The sequence below is a fragment of the Callithrix jacchus genome, chromosome 8 (assembly GCF_049354715.1).
Source record: "Callithrix jacchus isolate 240 chromosome 8, calJac240_pri, whole genome shotgun sequence".
Lineage (NCBI taxonomy): Eukaryota > Metazoa > Chordata > Mammalia > Primates > Cebidae > Callithrix > Callithrix jacchus.
This window is the reverse complement of record NC_133509.1, coordinates 89,926,771-89,947,835: the sequence shown is the minus strand read 5'-3', so window position 1 is coordinate 89,947,835 and position 21,065 is coordinate 89,926,771. Positions and strand designations below refer to the sequence as shown.

The following is a 21,065-nucleotide window of genomic DNA, read 5'->3' as shown; positions in this document are numbered from 1 at the left end:
TTCTACTCATTTTTTATTTATTTAATATTTTTTTCTCTTTTTTTTGAGACGGAGTTTCGCTTGTTAGCCAGGTTGGAGTGCAATGGCGTGATCTCGGCTCACCGCAACCTCCGCCTCCTGGGTTCAGGCAATTCTCCTGCCTCAGCCTCCTGAGTAGCTGGGATTACAGGCACGCGCCACTATGTCCAGCTAATTTTTTGTATTTTTGGTAGAGACGGGGTTTCACCATGTTGACCAGGATGGTCTCGATCTCCTGACCTCGTGATCCACCCGCCTCAGCCTCCCAAAGTGCTGGGATTACAGGCTTGAGCCACCATGCCCGGCTTATTTATTTAATTTCATTCTTTCTGAGGCAGGGCCTTCCTCTGTCACCTAGGCTAACAGTGGTGTGATCTTGGCTGATTGTAGTCTCGACCTTCCAGGCTCAAGTAATCCTCTCATCTCAGCTTCCTAAGTAGCTGTGACCACAAGCTCATGCCACAATGGCCAGCTAATCTTTAAAAAAAAAAATTTGTAGAGACAGGATCTCACTATGTTGCCCAGGCTGGTCCTGAACTCCTGGGTACAGGCAATCCTCCCACCTTCCCAAAGTATTGGGATTACAGGTGTGAGCCACCATGCCCAGCCCTACCCATTTATTATCAGAGATGTCCTAACGCTCTGGGCTAGATACTGGTATAAATATGAGTAAAACATAGCTGCTGCCCTTGAGACAGAAAAGCCAACAGATAATTATAACAAATGTGATACGTGTCAAACAGAGCGCACAGGGTGCTGTGAGTGCCCATGGGGAGAGAGGGAGGAGGAGGAAGATATATGGATGAAGGAGGAGGAGCTGGGCACAACAGCCCACGCCTGTAATCCCAGCACTTTGGGAGGCTGAGGTAGGCAGATCACTTGAGGTCAGGAGATTGAGACCAGCCTGACAAACATGGAGAAACCCCATCTCTACTAAAAATATAAAATAAGCCGGGCATGGTGGTGCATGCCTGTAATCCCAGCCACTCGGGAGGCTGAGGCAGGAGAATCGCCTGAACCTGGGAGGCAGAGGTTGCAGTGAGCCGAGATCACATTGCATTCCAGACTGGGCAACGAGAGCAAAAACTCCGTCTAAAAAAAAAAAAAAAAAAGCGAAACTCCATCTCAAAAAATTAAGTTTTTTTTTTTTTAAACAATGGTTAAAATAGTAAATTAAAAAAAAAAAAAAAAGAGAGAGGGGGACACCAGACTCACCTGAGGGTATAGGAACAGGTCAGAGAAGTCCTGATTTTCTAAGCTAAGCCCTGAGGGAAGATATACAAAGTCCTAAGCCATTCAAAAACAGATAATGCTTTCAGGAAATTCAGGCAGGTGGTAAATAGAGTCTAAGAGTCTAAGTTAGGTGCTAAGAGTAGAGAGATGACAAGTAAATGGGTTCATAGGAATAACAAACAGGATTCTAACTGCTGGCTGAAAATGGAGGATAAGGGACCGGAATCAAGGATGTATCCTCATCTTATGGCTTCAGCAACTGCATGAAAAGTGATGCCTTTCAGTGAGATAGGGACAGGTGGCTGAGCATACTTGGAGCAGGGGAAGCAGAGGTAAATTCACTTTAATAAATGTTTGCCTTATCATTCTCAGCAAATTAACAAAGGAACAGAAAACCAAACACCACATGTTCTCACTCTAAGTGGGAGCTGAACAATGAGAACACATGGACACAGGGAGGGGAACATGACACACTGAGTGAGGCCTGTTGTGGGGGGTTGGAGGCAAAGGGAGAGAGAGAGCCTTAGGACAAATACCTAATGCATGCAGGGCTTAAAACCTAGATGACAGGTTGATAGGTGCAGCAAACCACCATGGCACATGAATACCTATGTAACAAACCTGTATGTTCTGCACATGTATCCCAGAACTAAAAAAAAAAAAAGTACAGACAAAAAAAATTAATGTTGGGTTTGAATGCCTACAAGATAGAGATATCCAGAAGATGAATTGATTCATGTCTGGTCAAGCGAAACAGGAGGAAAGGAAGAAGACAGTTGTCACAGAAACATTACAATGAGGAGAAAGTTTTCTGGATAGAGATAACAAGTCCTTTTCCGAAATTTTTCACAGCAACCATGTATTACTTTCATAATCAGAAAAAAAAGTCAATAAAAGGAGGGCACAGTCAGCGGCAAGGTCAAATAAAGAACTGTGCCCACTTGGTGATAAAGACCGCTGGTGAACCTGCTATGAGGAAGTGCAGTGGACAAGAAGGCAAAAGTTCATGGTGGAAGGGTGACTAGGAGGTAAGAGTGAGCACCAACTACAGCAACTCTCTCACTAAGCTTGGCAATGAAGAACAGTCTCTACATACCTGTCATCTTAAATGCTTTCCAGGAATATGGTGAGATGTAACAGTGAACCTGGTATAACTGGAGCAACTTTATTCCAGTAGAGGCCCAAATCCAGCATTCAATATTTCCAGTATTCCCTTCAGACTCTAAGTTCAGCTTAAAAAAAAAAAAAAAGAAAGAAACGAAACCCGAGAAAACTTTCACCTAAATGAAGCCATAATAGACAACTAAACTTTGCTTTTTAAAAAATGTAACTGGATAAATCCCAAAGCCTCAGGAGTCATACTAACTTTTGTCCACAGAGGGGTAAGATGAATTGAATGGCAATACATGGTCAGAATACAGAAAGGATGAGATTTCTCTTAGTGCTAAATAGGAAGCCATAATATCAAAGGCAGATGCCGGTTTTCTAACTTGTTAGTCTTCAGCCTTGCCTATCAACTCAAGTTAGAAGATAAGGCGGTTCATATTTCTCTCTGCTTCAGTAAAGGCACATGAATGCTAATTCCAAAAAAGAGTATTTATTAGCATACGTGCCATTCTTTATAAAAATTGGAGGAATAATGGCTAGCTAGGCACATGGCTCACGCCTGTAATCTCAACACTTTGGGAGGTGGAGGTGGGCGGATCACCTAAGGTCAGGAGTTTCAGACCAGCCTGTTCAATATGGTGAAACCCATCTCTACAAAAAAATACAAAAATTAGATGGGTATGGTGGTGCGTGTCTGTAATCCCAGCTACTCAGGAGGCTGAGGCAGTAGAATTACTTGAACCCGGGAGGCGGAGGATGCAGTGAGCCGAGATTGCGCCATTGCACTCCAGCTCTGGGTAACAGAGCAAGACTCTGTCTTGGGAGAAAAAAATCAGAGGAATAAAAATAGAATAGTATATAAAGGCCCCTTCTCATTACATAATACTTTTAGGGAGGAAATAAGTAAACAGTAAGGAAATTCATCATTTGTTTCTTAAAAACTGTAAAAGCTGGCCAGGCATGGTGGCTCACACCTGTAATTCCAGCACTCTGGGAGGCTGAGGTGGGCAGATCACCTGAGGTTAGGAGTTTGAGATCAGCCTGACCAACATGGAGAAACCCTGTCTCTACTAAAAATACAAAATTAGCCAAGCATGGTGGCGCATATTTGTAATCCCAGCTACTCAGAGGCTGAGGCAGGAGAATCACCTGAACTCCAGAGGCAGAGGTTGTGCCACTGTACTCCAGCCTGAGTGACAAGAGCAAAACCCCATCTCAAAAAAAAAAAAAAGCTTTCAGAGACCATCTTATGACAGCCTTCTTCACTGGATTGTTGTACTAACAATTAGCAACTTCAGCAAAGTACTGCAGATATATATAATGAAATCTTTGTTTTTACAAATGAGGAAGCACAAATAAAGTGAATTCTGAAGCTCCATTAAGATTAGAATTAGATAGGAAATACAGTCTCCTGGATCTATACTTTCCCTCTATGAAGGAAAACATATCAAAAACCTACATTAAATTATGACTCAAATAAAATTAAATAATTCTGACAGCATCTATTCCAAGAGTTTTTATCTTTCAAATTAGGTCAGTGCCATATAAAACTTCTACACAGAGCTGTGATGCATTAAAGCAGACATATCACATAAACCATACTAATCTAAAAGCACATAAAGGCTGCTTCCACGGCTATTAAATTGGAAAAATGCCAAGAACAGGAGGGTGTGAATATAGGCAGAGGCACAAGAAAAGACATCCCCCTCCATATGTCTCTAAGCACTGACAGAAAGAATGCATCCAACTCCCACAATGTGCCTTTTTTAAAAAATGAAAAAAGGGGAAAAATAACCTTATAGGTCAGAAAACACAGTACTTCTCAAATTAAGTCTCAAAATATCGGACAATGACTTTTTTGGGGAGGCCGTCCACTCCTTTTTTTCTTTTTTGGGACTATTCTCTAAAGCCAATTCATGGAACTTCTGAATTTTGCCTTAGGAGGATTAGGTGGTTAGGGTTAGTGGTGCAACAGAAAGAATCCTTTATTGTCTGTTAATAGATACTGAGTGATATAGACAGTGGCCTTTGGAAACACATGTATGGTTTTCAAAAACTCATCGCTCACAGCTTCCATCTTAAAATTCACAATGGTATTTAAATACAGCACCCATCTGCTTCACAGTTATCTACAATATTGACCAAATAAAGCTAACTTCCAGAAAGTACTGTAAGGTGTATGATAAGCTTGATGGGAAAACAAACATATTAAAAAGAAATACTGATAAGGTGGGATGACAGCCACTACGTTGCTTTTCTATTGCATTTACAACAAATGCAACACCCAGTATGACAGTATTAAAAACAGAAAATTAGGCTGGGCGTGGTGGCTCGAGCCTGTAATCCCAGCACTTTGGGAGGCCGAGGCAGGTAGATTACGAGGTCAAGAGATCGAGACCATCCCAGTCAACATGGTGAAACCCCGTCTCTACTAAAATACAAAAAATTAGCTGGGCATGGTGGCGCGTGCCTGTAATCCCAGCTACTCAGGAGGCTGAGGCAGGAGAATTGCCTGAACCCAGGAGGCGGAGGTTGCAGTGAGCCGAGATCGCTCCATTGCACTCCAGCCTGGGTAACAATCGCGAAACTCCGTCTCAAAAAAAAAAAAACCACAAAAAACTAAAAACAAACAAAAAAAAGAAACAGAAAATTAGTAATATTATGCAATTACACAGTTCCCCAGCCTGCTTTTGTTGGAGTAGGGAGGGAACAAAAAAACTTTTGCTTAGGCTGTTGTGAATTATTAAATAACAGTTCAGCATAGAGACAAATGAAGTAGTCTTATTTTGTTAAACTTAATGATGTTTATGTAAGTTGCTCCACAGTCATTTCCTACTGCTCCTGTGACATAATGCCAAACACCCACAAAACTCCAGCATATCACATTTACCTGCTACGCAGGCAAATGAAAAGCCTACCAACGATAAATGCCACTAGAATGAAGATCAAAAAGCAGATGAAAACTAATAAAAAGTTAAAGTAAAAATATTATTAATACATTTTGAAAAGTATATTGAGCATTACCAGGAAAATTTCATTTCCAATGATTTTCAGATATTCAGAGTTCCTGTTAACAACTCTGTTGCTTATTTAACCTATTCTAGTATTTTTTACAGAAAATAGAGGAAAATAAAACTCCTTTGCATAGCAAACCACTAATTCCTTGAGTAAGCTGACGCTTGCTTTTACTTTGAAACCAATCATTCTTCCATATGACAAAGATACTTTGCTTGGCCAAACTTTAGTAAGGCTTCTGAACTTTCTTCCAGGCCCATCTGTGCACCTCATAAAATCCAGTTTTATCAAAAGACCCCCCCCGATCTTCAATATCTGATCAGGTTGTTCATTCTCCACCATCGCCCAGGTGGTATCTGATCACCCTGGCTTGTCTTTAGAAAGAATCCTGTTAGATGGGTTTAACTAGAATCCCCCTTACTCAAAATGTTTGCTCTTAGCAGTTTACCTTTGACTGACCCCTACCCTGCTCCTTGCCCATGCTGTATTTTGAGTTGAGCCCAATCTCTTTCCTCTGCTGCAAGACCCTGTTGCAGTGGTCTCTATACTTACTGAGATAGTCCTGAATAGTCTTCTTTGCCAACCTTTAACAGGTTATCATTAAATATATTTTCTTTAACATATATTTTTATGTAAACATAAATTTTAAAAAAATTATTAAAATTGCAATAGCAATTTCTGACATCACTTGCATATGCAGTACTTTCAGAGTTGATCAGAGCTTTAACATATACCCTATCTGACCAAAAGGTAACTCAAACATAAGGCTCTCTTAAGGGATAGATTCTAAAGGCTAGCCTTGAATACAGTTCAAAGATTCTAAGACTAGCCTTAAATACAGTTCGAAAATCCATTATGTATAAAATAACATTTGATATGAAAAGTAAAAGAACAGCTACTAATTCTAGAGTATAAATACAACCCTACACTGCCCTTGTCTGCAGCCATACACACAAATCCCTGGACTGGACAATGATCTTAGGCCAAGTACCTAACACACACCAGCTGGGCACATGCTGGCCCATTAACACAGTTGTAGGTAACTGAATTTTAAAATGGCTTAACCCTGGGGAAAGAAAAAAAGAGGCTAAAATAAAAATTCAGAGCAGGCAAGGCCTGGTGGCTCACACCTATAATCCCAGAACTTTGAGATACCAAGGCAGGAGGATCACTTGAGCACAAAAGTTCAAGACCACACTGTGCAATATAGGGAGGTTCCCTATGTACCCCCTCCTCCCTGCCGGCCAAAAAAAAAAAGCCAGGCATGGTGGCATGTACTTGTAGTACTATTTGGGAGGTGTCTGGGGGATCACTTGAGCCCAGTAGTTAAGAGGTTGCAGTGAGCTATGATCATACCGCTACACTCCAGCTAGGGCGAGAGAGAGAGATTTGGTCTTAAAAACAAGCAAACATTGGTAAAAATTCAGGGTAACAAGTATTAGTGCACTAAGCAAAAGAGTTTGCTTGCAAGCCAGGCACAGTGGTGAACCCCTGTACTCCCTGTACTCCCAGCAACTCGGGAGGCTGAAGTCGAAGGGTAGCTACAGCCCAGAAGTTTGAGTCCAGCCTAAGCAACGCAGCAAGACCCTGTCTATAAAAATAATAATAAACAGTTTGCTTGTAGCATCTTTGTAGACAAAAGAGCTGGTAAGTTACAACTTCCATCAGCAATACTGAGTGGGAGTAAAGGGGTTAGGGAATTACTTCAGAAATAGGCCCCACGGTGTTTACCAAAGAAAGCCAAAGCCACTGTCCTGCCTACCTGTTTAGTAACTGTTCCTCCTTCCACACACCTCTAGAATCTATTGAACCAAGACTGAAGTAGCGGTCTGTGCACTGGTTGGTTAAGGTACACTCGGTTAAGAAATACTGCTTGTAAAGAAATTAGATTGGTTGAGTGCAAAAGCTCACTCTCTGTAATCCCAGCACTTTGGGAGGCCAAGGCAGGTGGATCACCTGGGGTCAGGAGTTGGGAGATCAACAAGGCCAACATGGTAAAACCCCACCTCTACTTAAAAAAAAAAATACAAAATTTGGCTGGGCACAGTAGATCATGCCTGTAATCCCAGTACTTTGGGAGGCTGAGGCAGGCAGATCATGAGATCAGGAGATTGAGACCAGCCTGGCTAACATGGTAAAACTCCGTCTCTACTATAAATTAGCCAGGCGTGGTGGCATGCGCCTGTGAGTCCCAGCTATTCAGGAGAATCGCTTGAATCCGGGAGGTGCAGGGTGCATGAACTGAGATTGCGCCATTGCACTCCAGCCTGGGCAACAGAGCAAGACTATCTCAAAAAACAAAGCAACAACAAAATAATTCACCGGGCATGATGGTGGGCGCCTGTAATCCCAGCTACTCAGGAAGCTGAAGCAGGACAGTCGCTTGAACCCTAGAGATGGAGTTTGCAGCGAGCCAAGATTGCACCAATGCACTCCTGCAGGGGCAACAGAACAAGACACTGTCTCAAAAAAAAAGAAAAAAAAAGGTATGAGATTTATGGTCAACAGAAAAATAAAAAAATTTGCTGCTTTGGTGCCTGTTTTTGGAGCTTACCAAGGTAAATTTTTAACTACTGGGGTTAAAAATGAGTATTCCAAGGGGTACCATGAGAAATAAATCTATACTACAGATAAATCAATCATTGGGTACCAAGAACCCAAACTGTAATGCTACCTGGTATTCCTGTCTTATCCTTCATATAAAACTATTTAAGTACACAGAGAGAGTCTGCATCTTTGTTTATTATTCTGCAGAATCTGACAAAACTTGGGAATTCCTAAAGCCATATATCAAGTATAATGGCTTATACAAAGTATATAGAATACTTAGTTTCAAGGTAAAACTTGGGCCTTTAGAACCAGGTTAGCATAAATCCAGAAGAGGGGTTTGGGGAAGGTGATTAAAGGGGAAATTACAAGTCCTAATTCCTGAATATGAGAGAGAGAGAGAGAGAGAGAGAGAGAGAGAGAGAGAGAGAGAGAGAGAGCGAGCGAGCGCAAGCGAGCGCACGCACGTGCGTGCGTGTGTATTATTATTTTTTTTCAGAATGAATACAAGTTTATTTAGCTAAAGCTGAAGACACACTCAGGGAAACATAAAAGCATGCAAGAGCATTGGTGACCTGTGCTTTCTCTTTTTCTTTTTAAATTAAATTAAAATTTTTTATTGCATTTTAGGTTTTGGGGTACATGTGAAAAACATGCAAGATTGCTGCATAGGTACAAACATGGCAGTGTGATTTGCTGCCTTCCTCCCCTTCACCTATATCTGGCATTTCTCCCCATGTTCTCTCTCCTTAACTTCCCACCCCACACTGTCCCTCTCCTATTTCCCTCCAACAGACCCCAGTGGGTGATGCTCCCCTCCCTGTGTCCATGTGTTCTCACTGTTCAACACCACCCACCTATGAGTGAGAACGTGTGGTGTTTGATTTTCTGTTCTTGTGTCAGTTTGCTGAGAATGATGGTTTCCAGGTTCATCCATGTCCCTACAAAGGACATGAACACCATGGAATATTATGCAGCCATCGTTTTTGATGGCTGCATAATATTCCATGGTGTATATGTGCCACATTTTCCCTGTCCAGTCTATCATCAATGGTCATCTGGGTTGGTTCCAGGTCTTTGCTATTGTAAACTGTGCTGCAATGAACATTTGTGTGCATGTGTCCTTATACAGAAGGATTTATAATCCTTTGGATATATACCCAGTAATAGGATTGCTGGGTCAAATGGAATTTCTATTTCTAGGTCCTTGAGGAATTGTCACACTGTCTTCCACAATGGTTGAACTAATTTACACTCCCACCAACAGTGTAAAAGTGTTCCTTTTTCTCCACATCCTCTCCAGCATCTGTTGTCTCCAGATTTTTTAATGATCGCTATTCTAACTGGCGTGAGATGGTATCTCAATGTAGTTTTGATTTGCATTTCTCTAATGACCAGTGATGATGAGCATTTTTTCATATGTTTGTTGGCCTCATGTATGTCTTTTGTAAAGTGTCTGTTCATATCCTTCACCCACTTTTGAATGGGCATTTTTCCTGTAAATCTGTTTTAGTTTTGTAAATTCTGGATATCAGCCCTTTGTCAGTATATATTACTTAATGTGGTTATGATCATATTGTACATACAATGTACTTTTTTTATCACAAGGAGATATTTTCCATGTTATTACATGGCTTCAAAAGCAGTATCATAAATGCCTAAGTACCAGAAAATATTTAACCATTTCCTCTAAGCCTGGACATTATAATGTAACATCTTCACAAACAGAGTCTCATGCATTTAAGTGTATATCCTTAGAAAAGATTTCCAGAAGTGAAATTCTTGAGTCGGAGTGTATTTTTACGACTAGATATATATCTTGCCCAACCACTCTTCAAAGGGATAATGCTAATTTTCACTGCTACCAGCAAGACCAGCGTGCAAGTTTTATGGCAAGGGTTCTGTATCTATCTTAGAGAACTGTTTTTAGGCCTAAAAAAAGAGAAACCAAGGTAGAGCTAGAGATAAAAGGTACAAATAAGACTAGAATAACTTTTTATTCTAGAATAATAATAGCTCTAATACCTCTAAAATGTTTACTATGTGCCACATACTGTTTTAAGCTCACAACACCCATAAAACCCCAAGAAGTACATACTCTTGTAGATGAAGAAACGGAGAGATGGGTTAAGGAACTTGCAAAGATCAAGGTGACAATATCCATAAAAGCAGCACATAGTCTTAACTCCAATTGTAGATGAAGAAACTGAATCAGAGGCAGGTTAAGAAACTTGCAAAGATCGCACGGCAAGCCTATCATAGAGTATGTGCGCAGTCAGGAGCCAAAGCCCATGGTCTTACCACCACACTACGCAATGAGGGAAGGAGATTCTGAAGAGCTCGCGGTGAGGTACTCCTCAGCAAGCTTATCCTCAAGTGGTAAGTAGAGTACAAGAGGTGTGACTATGAAAGGAAGCAGAACTGGGGCTTCAGGTTCAATTCTAGATGCCTCAAGTTTGATACCTTACTTAAAATTAATTCATTTGTTTATCAAATATTTAACTTCCCTCTAAGTGTCAGACATTGTGCTAGTCTGCGGCTTCAGCATGAACTAAAATGAGGAATTTCTGCCCTCATGACACATTTGAGAGAGACACATCAATCCCTTAGCCTTTCATTCATTTCCAAATCTGTAATTATCTAATGTATTGAAATCAACTTAGCAACAAAATAAGCCATCATTAGAAACATTCAAGTTTTATTTTTGGCAAAAAGAGACTTCAAAAATTGAATATGATAGTCTTGAAGGCCTGAGGACAGATGATATTACCAAGCAGTAAGGCTGGAACAACTACATAGAACACACACTAGATAATACACAGATACTGTTGTGGTGTCAATTTATACTAGATTTGTTTACAAAAAAATTTTTGTTCTATAGAATGAGAAATGCTAGAGAGCAGAAGAAAATGACATTAAAATATAGGCTGGGTGCAGTGACTCACGCCTGTAATCCCAGCACTTTGGGAGGCTATGTGAGTGAATCCCCTTAGTTCAGGAGTTTGAGACCAGTTTGGGCAACACAGCTAGACCCTTTCTACTAAAGATACAAAAATTAGCCAGGCATGGTGGTGCACGTCTGTGGTCACAGCTACTCAGGAGGCTGAAGCAGGAGAATCTCTTGAGCCTAGGAGGCAGAGGTTGCAGTGAGCCAAGATCATGTCATTGCACTCTAGCCTGAGAGACAGAGTGAGACCATTTCCAAAAAACACTGAAGAGACCAATCAACCAAATACACTATATACGATTCTGAGTTACACAGACCATAAAATAAATATTATATGGGCCGGGAGCGGTGGCTCATGCCTGTAATCCCAGCAGTTTGAGAGGCTGAGGTGGGTGTATCACGAGGTCAGGAGATCTAAATCATCCTGGCCAACATGGTGAAACCCTGTCTCTACTAAAAATACAAAAAATTAGCCGGGGGTGGTGGCATGCACCTGTAATCCCAGCTACTTGGGAGGCTGAGGCAGGAGAATTGCTTGAACCAGGGAGGCGGAGGTTGCAGTGAGCCAAGATCCTGCCACTGCACTCAGCCTGGGTGACAGAGACAAGACAGAGAGAAAAAAAGAGAGAGAAAGAAAGGAAAGAAAGGAAAAAAAGAAAATGTGTGTGTGTACGCGGCATATGCGTATATGTATTCTTTACGTGTGTATGCATTTTTTGAAAAACATTTGTGGAACGTTCTCAAAATATGTGTATGCATTTTTAAGTCCTCATCTCTTACAGATACATCCTGAAATACTTTTAGATTAAATGATATGCCTGGGATTTCTCACAAAATAACGTGGGAGAAAAGAAATAATTGGGAATACTGCGCAAACAAGACCTGCCATGAGATGCTCAACTGCTAACGTTGCATGATGGCTGAGTGAAGGGTTTCTCACTACTATTTCTTTACATAGCTAAATTTTCTCACAATTACGGATTTTTAAAAAGGAGAACCAAACAAATGGGAGCATTCAGAAAATACTGGATGAATGGGCCTTAAAATGTTCATATGCACATACAGTGTAGAGCCACACACTGCCCAATTTGGAGTTAGGAAATTGGAATTCCGTTGTTCCTTGAGCAGGGCAGCTCTGCAGGGACTCATCTAAAGTCCCTCCCACTGAGCCCCAGGCTATCTAATGCAGTTGCTCCTTCCTGGTTCAAACAACGGGCACCAACATAAGTTCTTGCCCTACTCCACACCCATTACTGAAAACTCAACAGGAAATAAGTCAGAAAGCAATTTTTAAAAGATAAAAAGAAAAAGAGACAAACACATGGGAAGTCTAACAATAAAAAAGAACTAAAAGACAACACCAGTCAAGAACAATCAATCCAATTCCTAATTAAATGCATGTAACTTTCAATCCCTTATTCTGTAATCTAAATGAGTAGTCTAATTAGCACCTGAATCTGCCTTGTGTAAGTGCACTTAACTTTCACACTTTAAAGATCATGTAAACAGTTGAATAAATGCATAGAAAATTTTACCATTCAAAGGTATCTCACTGTAAATCCTTTTATAACAAGAATAGTCACTCTCATCCTCGGCACTGCCTGAGGAGGTGGTAGCCATCTCCTCTTTGGCATCATGGCCACCCTTAGACCCCTTGTTAAGTCCCAGATAGTCAAAAAGAGAACCAAGAAGTTCATCGGCATCAGTCAGACCGATATGTCAAAATTAAGCGTAACTGGCAGAATCCCAGAGGTACTGACAACAGGGTTCACAGAAGGTTCAAAGGCCAGATCTTGATGCCTAACATTGGTTACAGGAGCAAAAAGAAAACAAAGCACATGCTGCCCAGTGGCTTCTGGAAGTTCCTAGTCCACAACGTGAAGGAGAGCTGGAAGTGCTGCTGATGTGCAACAAATCTTACTGTGCTGAGATCGCTCACAGTATTTCCTCCAAGAACTGCAAAGCCGTCGTGGAAAAAGCTGTCCAACTGGCCATCAGAGTCACCAACTCCAATGCCAGGCTGCACAGCAAAAATGAGTAGACAGCTTATGTGCATGTTTTGTGTTTAAATAAAACTGTAAAAACTGCAAAAAAAAAAAATAAATAAAAATAGTCACCTCCCATATTCAGTCATGTAGGAAGGGAAAATGACAGTACTAATTTTAAAATATTCTTAATAATGATGTAGCCATTAATATTTTTTGAGCAGTCAGCATGTAGTTATACACTGCTCTAAAGAGCTTCATTAGGTATATCTGCATATAAATTTCATCTTAAGGACAACTCTATGAGCTAGATATAATTATTCCCATTTTATAAACATGGAAACTGATTAAAAGTATAATAAGCATTTTTAAATGATCAATTATACAAATGGCAATTCATCTTAGAATACTAAGTACTGGGTCATTTTTAAAAATGTGCTTTATAGTATTTTAAATAAAGCCATATGCACACACATATAAAAAAAGAGTCAAAAGAGTTGCCTAAAAGCCACCAAACTGGTTGTACAGAAGGTTCCTAATTACAAATACACCATATTTATTATTGTATTTTATACACCCTCTAATCCCAGTGGTTCTTCATTCTCTAAAAGGAAATATAAGTCACAGATCAAAGTCCGAAGTTTGTTTTAACAGAAGTGTTTCCCATTGCCCAGGAAATGGCTGAAAATAACTGAACATACACAGATCCAAGCTGAACAAAAAGCCAAAGGAAAGCGTTACCTACTACCATCAACTCCTTAAAGACAAGATCCCAGGTGTGATGTTTTTATAATCCCCTGCCCCAGGATCAAGCACAAAATACTTTTCACATAAGAGGCACTTTTCCGAAAATAAAAATAAAAATAAACAAAAAAAAGAGGCACTTTTCCATAAAAAGTAAACACTGAAACTACTTTCAACTGCTTTCTAGTCCCCTGCATCTTCAATCTGATCTCTAAATAAAGGAGGAGATAATGCTAAGGAACTCCTTTGAATAAAAGCACCTGCCCTTCACCTGAACTCCTTTGACTTGGAAACATGTGCCCTCCACTTGAACCACTGCAATGGGTCAACCTAACTTGATGGGTGGGAAACCCAGTGTGCAAAGGCAAGCCATCCAAGTCTGTGGACCATTTCATAAACCCTATTCCCCAAATCCCATTACACCTCCCACATGGAAGAGTTTGCTCTACCACAAACTACCTCATTTCTCTACAGGTCTCACCATCTTGTCACCAATGGTTGAAAACTCAGTGCAGCAGGGATCAACCTTTTTTGGATGCTGGAGCCTTTTGAACATCTGAGAAAAGTTCTCTGCTTCCCAAAAATACCAAAGCATACACATTAAATGGTAGGATTTGGAGGAAAGCTCAGGGCTCCTAATTAAGAGCTCCTGCCTTAGCTCTTTGAACTTGTCCTTCATATTCACAGTGGCCTGATCCTGTCAATTTGACCTTTCCTCTGTGCTTTGTGAGCATCTTTATTACCCTTTACCCACTGGAACTACTGAAAACACTTCTCCAACTGGCCCCCTCCTTGCCCAGATCACATCCACTGCCCCACCCCCAGCCCGTCAATATTACCCAATGGCTACTAACTATATGCCTCCGTTGAATTCCCAGAACTGTGCCTTCCCTGGGACACTTCCCAGATTCTACCCTGTCTTCAAGATAGAAGTAATCTTATTATTTTCTGTGTCTTCATAGGGTACGCACCAGTGTCTTGTACATGGTAAGTACTCAGAGTGAATCTACGTCAAACCTAAGGATTTAAACCAGCCAGTCGGCAAGACTCTCATAAGTGGAAGTTTATGAGTGTCTGACTAATCAATACTTGTGCAGCCCATGATGTTAACGCAATTAAGCAACTCCACCTGATCTAGCACCCTGCTTTCTCCAAGACGAGAGGTGGAAAAGGTGGAGAAAAAGAGGACACTCTTCATCTTGGTTATTGTTCTGCAAAGCACAAAGGGCTTTGGTTTGTGTAGCAGCACTCTGGTTACCTAAAACATTCCTATGTAAGCAGATTTTAAGGAAAATTCTACTCAGCAGCCATGTGTAAACAAACACTTCCACAATAAAGTTATTTAACTTAATACTATCAGTTTAACTAGAATAAAAACAACTTTCATGTTGTTAATAACCTCCAAAATGGAACAATCTAGACATGCAGGCATTCAGCTATGAGTTAGGTGACCTCCCTCTCATTTTCAAAGTACCAAACCACATCCTCTAATACTAAAATATACAGACACTAAGTCCCAACAAAAAACACTGCAAAGTCTCCCCATGATTCTTTACTACATTAAACACAGCTGTCTTACAGGGTCATGTTTACATAGATTAAAAAAAAAAAAGCCACACCAGCATTAGCACTAACAAAATTCCTGATTAACAGACTCCTACACACCCAAACTGGAAAGGAAGAGGACACCAACAAGCTTAAAAATACTTCTATCTTTAAGGTTTATGTTATAAAAACAGAATTAAACTATATCCTGTTATGTTTTGGTTATTTCTGTATAACATTTTTATATATTTTTAAGAACCACAAGGTTTTGCTAATTACTTCAATAGGAAACTCACTTCTCTGGTTCTAGATTAATTGTAAAGTATGCACAGTTCACACCCAGAACCGTTAGGTACTTCAATTATTAACAAACCAAACCACAAAGGAGAATCTGATACCCAAGATCATATTTTCATGCTGGGTTATTAAATGGTAAAACTAGAGCATACCAAACAAAGCCAAGAGGGTTGAAGAGGAACGTGGTAAGAGTCAGAAATCATTCCTAACTCCCTCACCAAAACTTTTTAAGAATAAGCTTATTCTCACTTTCCTATTACCAATCTTATAGACAACGACTATTTTTCTTTTTTTTTTTTAAGAGACGGGGTCTCCCTGTGTTGCCCAGGCTGAAGTGCAAGTGGCTATTCACAGGCGCAATCCCACGACGATCCCACTACTGATCAGAACAGTAGTTTTGACCTGCTCCATTTCTGACCTGGGCTGGTTCACCCCTCCTTAGGTAACCTGGTGGTCCCCCACTCCTAGGAGGTCACCATATTGATGCCAAACTTAGTGCAGACATCTGATCAGCATAGCACACTACAGCCCAGAGCTCCTGGGCTCAAGTGATCCTCCCACCTCAGCCTCCAGAGTAGCTGCGACTACAGGCATATGCTATTGCACCCAATGACAACTATTAAAATAACAGTAATCATTCCAGCAATAACTACAGACTTTAAAAATTTGTGACTCGTGGGTCCAACTTTTTCCTTTTCCCTCAAAGCAGGATCCTATTCCCTAGGCAAGGTCACCTGGTAGCTAACAACAGCCCACTGGTAAGAGAAAACACACACATCTTCCCTAAACTTAACAGCACCTGAATTGGAAGAAACGTTTTAAACCTACAAAGTATTTTCACAAACATATCATTTGTCCCTCTTTCTGTTCCCAAACTCATCTTCATGTTGGGGCCAATGTGCCAGCTGATCAATCCTTCTCCCCAGTGTGACTGCTCCTCCTCCTTGCATTTCTCCTCCTGCTGCCCTAGTCCCCCCTTGGCCATGAGGGAGATTGTGCTCATGCAAACTGGACAGTGCGGGAACCAGATTGGTGCTAAGTTCTGAGAGGTGATCTCTGATGAACATGGCATCAACTCCGCTGGCACCTACCATGGGGACAGTGACCTGTAGCTGGCGTGCATCAATGTGTACTACAACAAGGTCAGCAGTGGCAGGTACATGGCCTGCACTGTGCTCATGGATCTGGAGCCGGGCACCATGGACTCTGTGTGCTTGGGGCCTTTTGGGCAGATCTTCAGGCCAGACAACTTCATCTTTGGTCATCGTGGGGCCAAAAACAACTGGGCCTAGGGGTACTACACTGAAGGTGGGGAGCTGATGGAGTTGGTGATGGATGTTGTGAGAAGAGAGGCTGAGAGCTGTGATTGCCTGCAGGGTTTCCAGCTGACCCACTCCCTGGGTGGGAGGACTGGGTCTGGGATGGGTACCCTTCTCATGGGCAAAATTTGGGAGGAGTACCCAGACAAGATCATAAACACATTCAGCATTCTGCCCTCATTCAAGGTGTCAAACACCGTGGTGTAGCCCTACAATGCCACCCTCTCCATCCACAAGCTCATAGGAAATGTGGACAAGATGTTCTGCATCGATAATGAAAAGCTCTGTAACATCTGTTCCAGGACCTTAAAACTAACCACACCCACATACGGTGACCTGAATCACCTGGTGTCTGCTACCATGAGTGGGGTCACCACGTGCCCGCGCTTCCCCGGGCCAGCTGAATGCTGACCTGCCAAAGCTGTCTGTGAACATGGTTCCATTTCCCTGGCTGCAGTTCTTCATGCCTGGCTTTGCCTTGCTGACCAGCTGGGGCAGCCAGCAATACCCGGCCCTGATCGTGGCTGAACTCACCCAGCAGCTGTCTGATGTTAAGAATATGATGGCCGCCTGTGACTGCCCCCGCCACCCCGCCCCGTGCCATCATTGCCGCTATCTAACCATGGCTGCCATTTTCAGAGGTCGAATGTCCATGAGGGAGGTGGATGAGCAAATGTTCAATATTCAGAACAAGAACAGCAGCTACTTTGCTCAGTGGCTCCCTCACAACGTGAAAACAGCCATCTGTGACATCCCACCCCGGGGGCTAAAAATGTCGGCCACCTTCATCGGTTAACAACACAGCCATCCAGGAGCTCTTCAAACATGTCTCCGAACAGTTTATAGCTATGTTCAGGTGCAAGGCCTTCCTGCACTGGTACACGGGCGAGGGCATGGATGAGATGGAGTTCACTGAGGCAGAGAGCAACCTTAATGACCTGGTGTCCAAGTACCAGCAACATCAAGACTCCATGGCTGAGGAGGAGGTAGCCTAGAAGCTTCCTTTGCTTTTTTTTTTTTGAGACAGAGTTTCCCTCTTGTTACCCAAGCTGTAGTGCAATGACGCGATCTCAGCTCACCGCAACCTCCGCCTCCTGGGTTCAGGCAATTCTCCTGCCTCAGCCTCCTGAGTAGCTGAGATTACAGGCACGCGCCACCATGCCCAGCTAAATTTTTGTATTTTTAGTAGAGAAGGGGTTTCACCATGTTGACCAGGATGGTCTCGAGCTCTTGACCTCGTGATCCACCCGCCTCGGCCTCCCAAAGTGCTGGGATTACAGGCTTGAGCCACCATGCCCGGCCCCTTTTCAAACTAAAGGGGGAAGCATTGTGGATTCTTTAGTGTGTTCTGATAGCCATTGTCACTGAGCACTTCTTTGAGTCTTTACATCTCCTGCTGCTGCATTTTAAAGCATTTTTTAGTATGTAGTTTGGCCTAATAAAACATTTGTATAGCAAAAAAAAAAACAAAAAACAAAAAACATGTCACCACAAACAGTGCTTCATACCCCTCAGTATCTTCATACCTCACAACCTGCAACCATTGCAAAGACAAAAGTTCAGAAAGCGGCTGGGCACGACGGCTCACACCTGGAATCCCAGCACTTCAGGAGGCCAAGGAGGGCAGATCACGAGGGTTGGGAAATTGAGACCATCCTGACTAACATGGTGGAATGCCATCTCTACTAAAAATACAAAAAATTAGCTGGGCATGGTGGCATGCACCTATTATCCCAGCTACTAAGGAGGCTGAGGTAGGAGAATTGCTTAAACCCAGGAGGGGGGAGGCTGCAGTGAGCTAAAATCGTGATACTGCACTCCAGCCTGGGTGACAGAGCCAGACTCTGTCTCAAAATAAGTAAGTTCGGTCAGAAAGTGAAACTTGCTCAAGATCACAGTAACTACAGAAATAGCCATTACATCAAAAGTCAACATTTTCTGATATACTAAAAGTTCAAAACACCCACTTTAAGTTATAAAAAAAAACCTAGATTAGGTACACCAAGTTCTCCCTATGAAAACATCTGACAGTATGTCCATATTAACACTCAGTCCCATTATGTATTATACTTCCCTCCTAGTTTTAGAAAGCAAAGTAAAAGACAATCTGAGAGCTTTTTATCCAAAAAGACTTCAATAATCAATAACTAACTAAACATTACCTAGATGCAAAACAGAAGTTAACCTGCATTACCTGAGATCTTATGAAGAGGTGACAGCATGAGACCTCCATTCACACGTAGGCAGACCTTTTAAAAATCAGTTCATTTATACATAACACTTTTAAGGAGAGTAACATTTGCTATAATTTTTCTACTATGAGAAAAATGCACAAGGATAATAAAAAAGGGTATACTTTAGCTTGTGAATTTACTAATAACGATTTAACACCTACAGGTATGCTCCAATATGCTACAAGCCCTGATTTAATAAATGAAAATGAAAGCTAAACAATGTGTGATCAAAGGTTCTAGCAGCAGTCCAAGTGGAATAAAATATTGAGAGTGAGTTACCACAGTATCTTTAAAAATGACAAACACAAAAGAATTAGCAGAGTGGGTGTTGACGCATACACACACACGCGCACACACACGTGTCATGGATCGATTTAGTATAATATATATATGCATGTCATACATCAATTTAGTTTCCCAAACTAACCAAATTAATGTCAAAATAATATTGAGGTGTTATATGTATTATGTATTTGCTCTTTAGAGCTGCATATATATATGCATATTCTATTATATATATATATAATAGAAATTAGAAAATTGTATCTACACTGAAGAACCTCAATACTTTTCTTCTTTTGAGTAGAATTCATACCTTACTCAAATTTACAAAATAATACACTAGAACAGAAATTATTCAGTGCAGGAGAGGATAAGAGCAGCATAGGAAAAGCCATTAATGTATTTTTACCAGACAGGTTTAATAAAAACCACAAAGAAAGTAGAAATCCCTAGCCAGCCTCCTCCAGATGTGCAACACTGGAAAATTTTGCTTAAATTGAAACTACCTAGTGGGGCCTAAAGAGATCAAGGTATTATAATAGAAGCCCAAACTGTAACCTTGGTGAATTTTCTTCTGTTTCCCATCACAAGTCTAAAAAAATTTCCTGTCTCTAATTCGAATGTTCAAGCAAATCATTTCTCCTATTGAAATCCCACAATTTGGAAGCTAAATTATCAAACAGACCTTTTATTCACTCACTCAGTATATATTGAGCATCTGCTATGTACCAAGTGCTCTTTCAGAGACTGGGGATACAGAAGTGACTAAAGCATAAAATCACCATCCTCAACAAGCTTATGTTCTAGCTGAGAGACAGATTAATAAGGTACAGAGTATATAAAAGGTTATGGAGAAAAAAGGGAGCAAGGTATGTGTGTGCCATACAGAAATTATTATTGATTCATTTGATTAACTGAACCAAGGTCTCACTCTGTTGTCCAAGATAGAGTACAGTGGTGTGATCACTGCTTACCACAGCCTCAAACTCCCAGCCTCAAGCCATCCACCCACCTCAGCCTCCCAAGTAGCTGAGACCATAGGCATATACCACCACTCCCAGCTAATTTTTTTTAATTTTCATTTTTTTCTAGAGATGACGTCTTGCTATGTTACCCAGGCTGGTCTCCAACATCTGGGCTCAAGCAATCCTCCTTGGCCTCTCAAAGTGCTGGGATTACAGGTGTGAGCCACCACAAACGACTTAGTCATAAAATCTGGAAAGCTATTTTATAGTCATGCAGATCATAGAACAAAAATTTTTGAAAAACAAAACTCATAAAAAGAAAATAGTATGAGTGCCCATTTATATGACAAATTCAGAAATGGGATGAGAACATCAGAGTGAGAGAGAGAAACAAAATGGCACAAAAAACAAGGTGCTTTTGAAAATGAATCTGATCCTGGTATGTGTGCAAACCATTCCTAAAATAAAGATTTGAAACAAATTTTAGAAGAACACTTATGGAGACAAGAAAACTTAAAAGGGAAAGAATACATGGAAAGAACACCTACCAATCAGGTTAAAATGTCAGATTTTTAAGTCGCTCTGTTAGCAATTAAGTGTAGTATTTCTCAAGTTTACAATACTAAAACCAAATTTGGATGGAAGCAGAAAGTGGCATCATAGCTATCTGATGCCACTGAGCTCTAAATTTCTTGCACAATTAGAGGAACACACAAATCTAAAACTACACATAAATGCCCTCCACAGGCCCTCATTTAGGAAAATCGGAAACGAGGAAGAGGAATACCAGTTAGAGAAACAAAGAACAGGCCAGTCAAGCAGTTTAA

At 41.1% G+C, this 21,065-nt stretch overlaps 1 protein-coding gene and 1 pseudogene across 10 annotated transcripts in view; one reads left to right on the top strand and one right to left on the bottom strand.

Annotated features, from left to right (window-relative positions):
• The window catches only part of FBXO34 (F-box protein 34), a 104,713-nt gene that overhangs the window by 8,327 nt on the left and 75,321 nt on the right, over window positions 1-21,065 (bottom strand). For 2 of the 9 annotated variants that reach the window (XM_054239959.2, XM_078334995.1), the window contains exon 2: window positions 7,696-7,832. The exons of 4 other annotated variants lie outside the window; for them this stretch is intronic. The gene's annotated coding sequence lies outside the window, so the exon portion shown is untranslated. Of the gene's footprint in view, window positions 1-2,347; window positions 2,484-7,695; window positions 7,833-21,065 lie in introns of all 9 variants that reach the window. 3 more of the 9 variants (XM_054239958.2, XM_078334996.1, XM_035260582.3) reach the window with 2 other exon arrangements.
• LOC108593483 (tubulin beta-8 chain pseudogene) lies at window positions 15,724-17,872 on the top strand (annotated as a pseudogene). The gene has a single exon (XR_013521234.1). The product of XR_013521234.1 is annotated as a tubulin beta-8 chain pseudogene (transcript).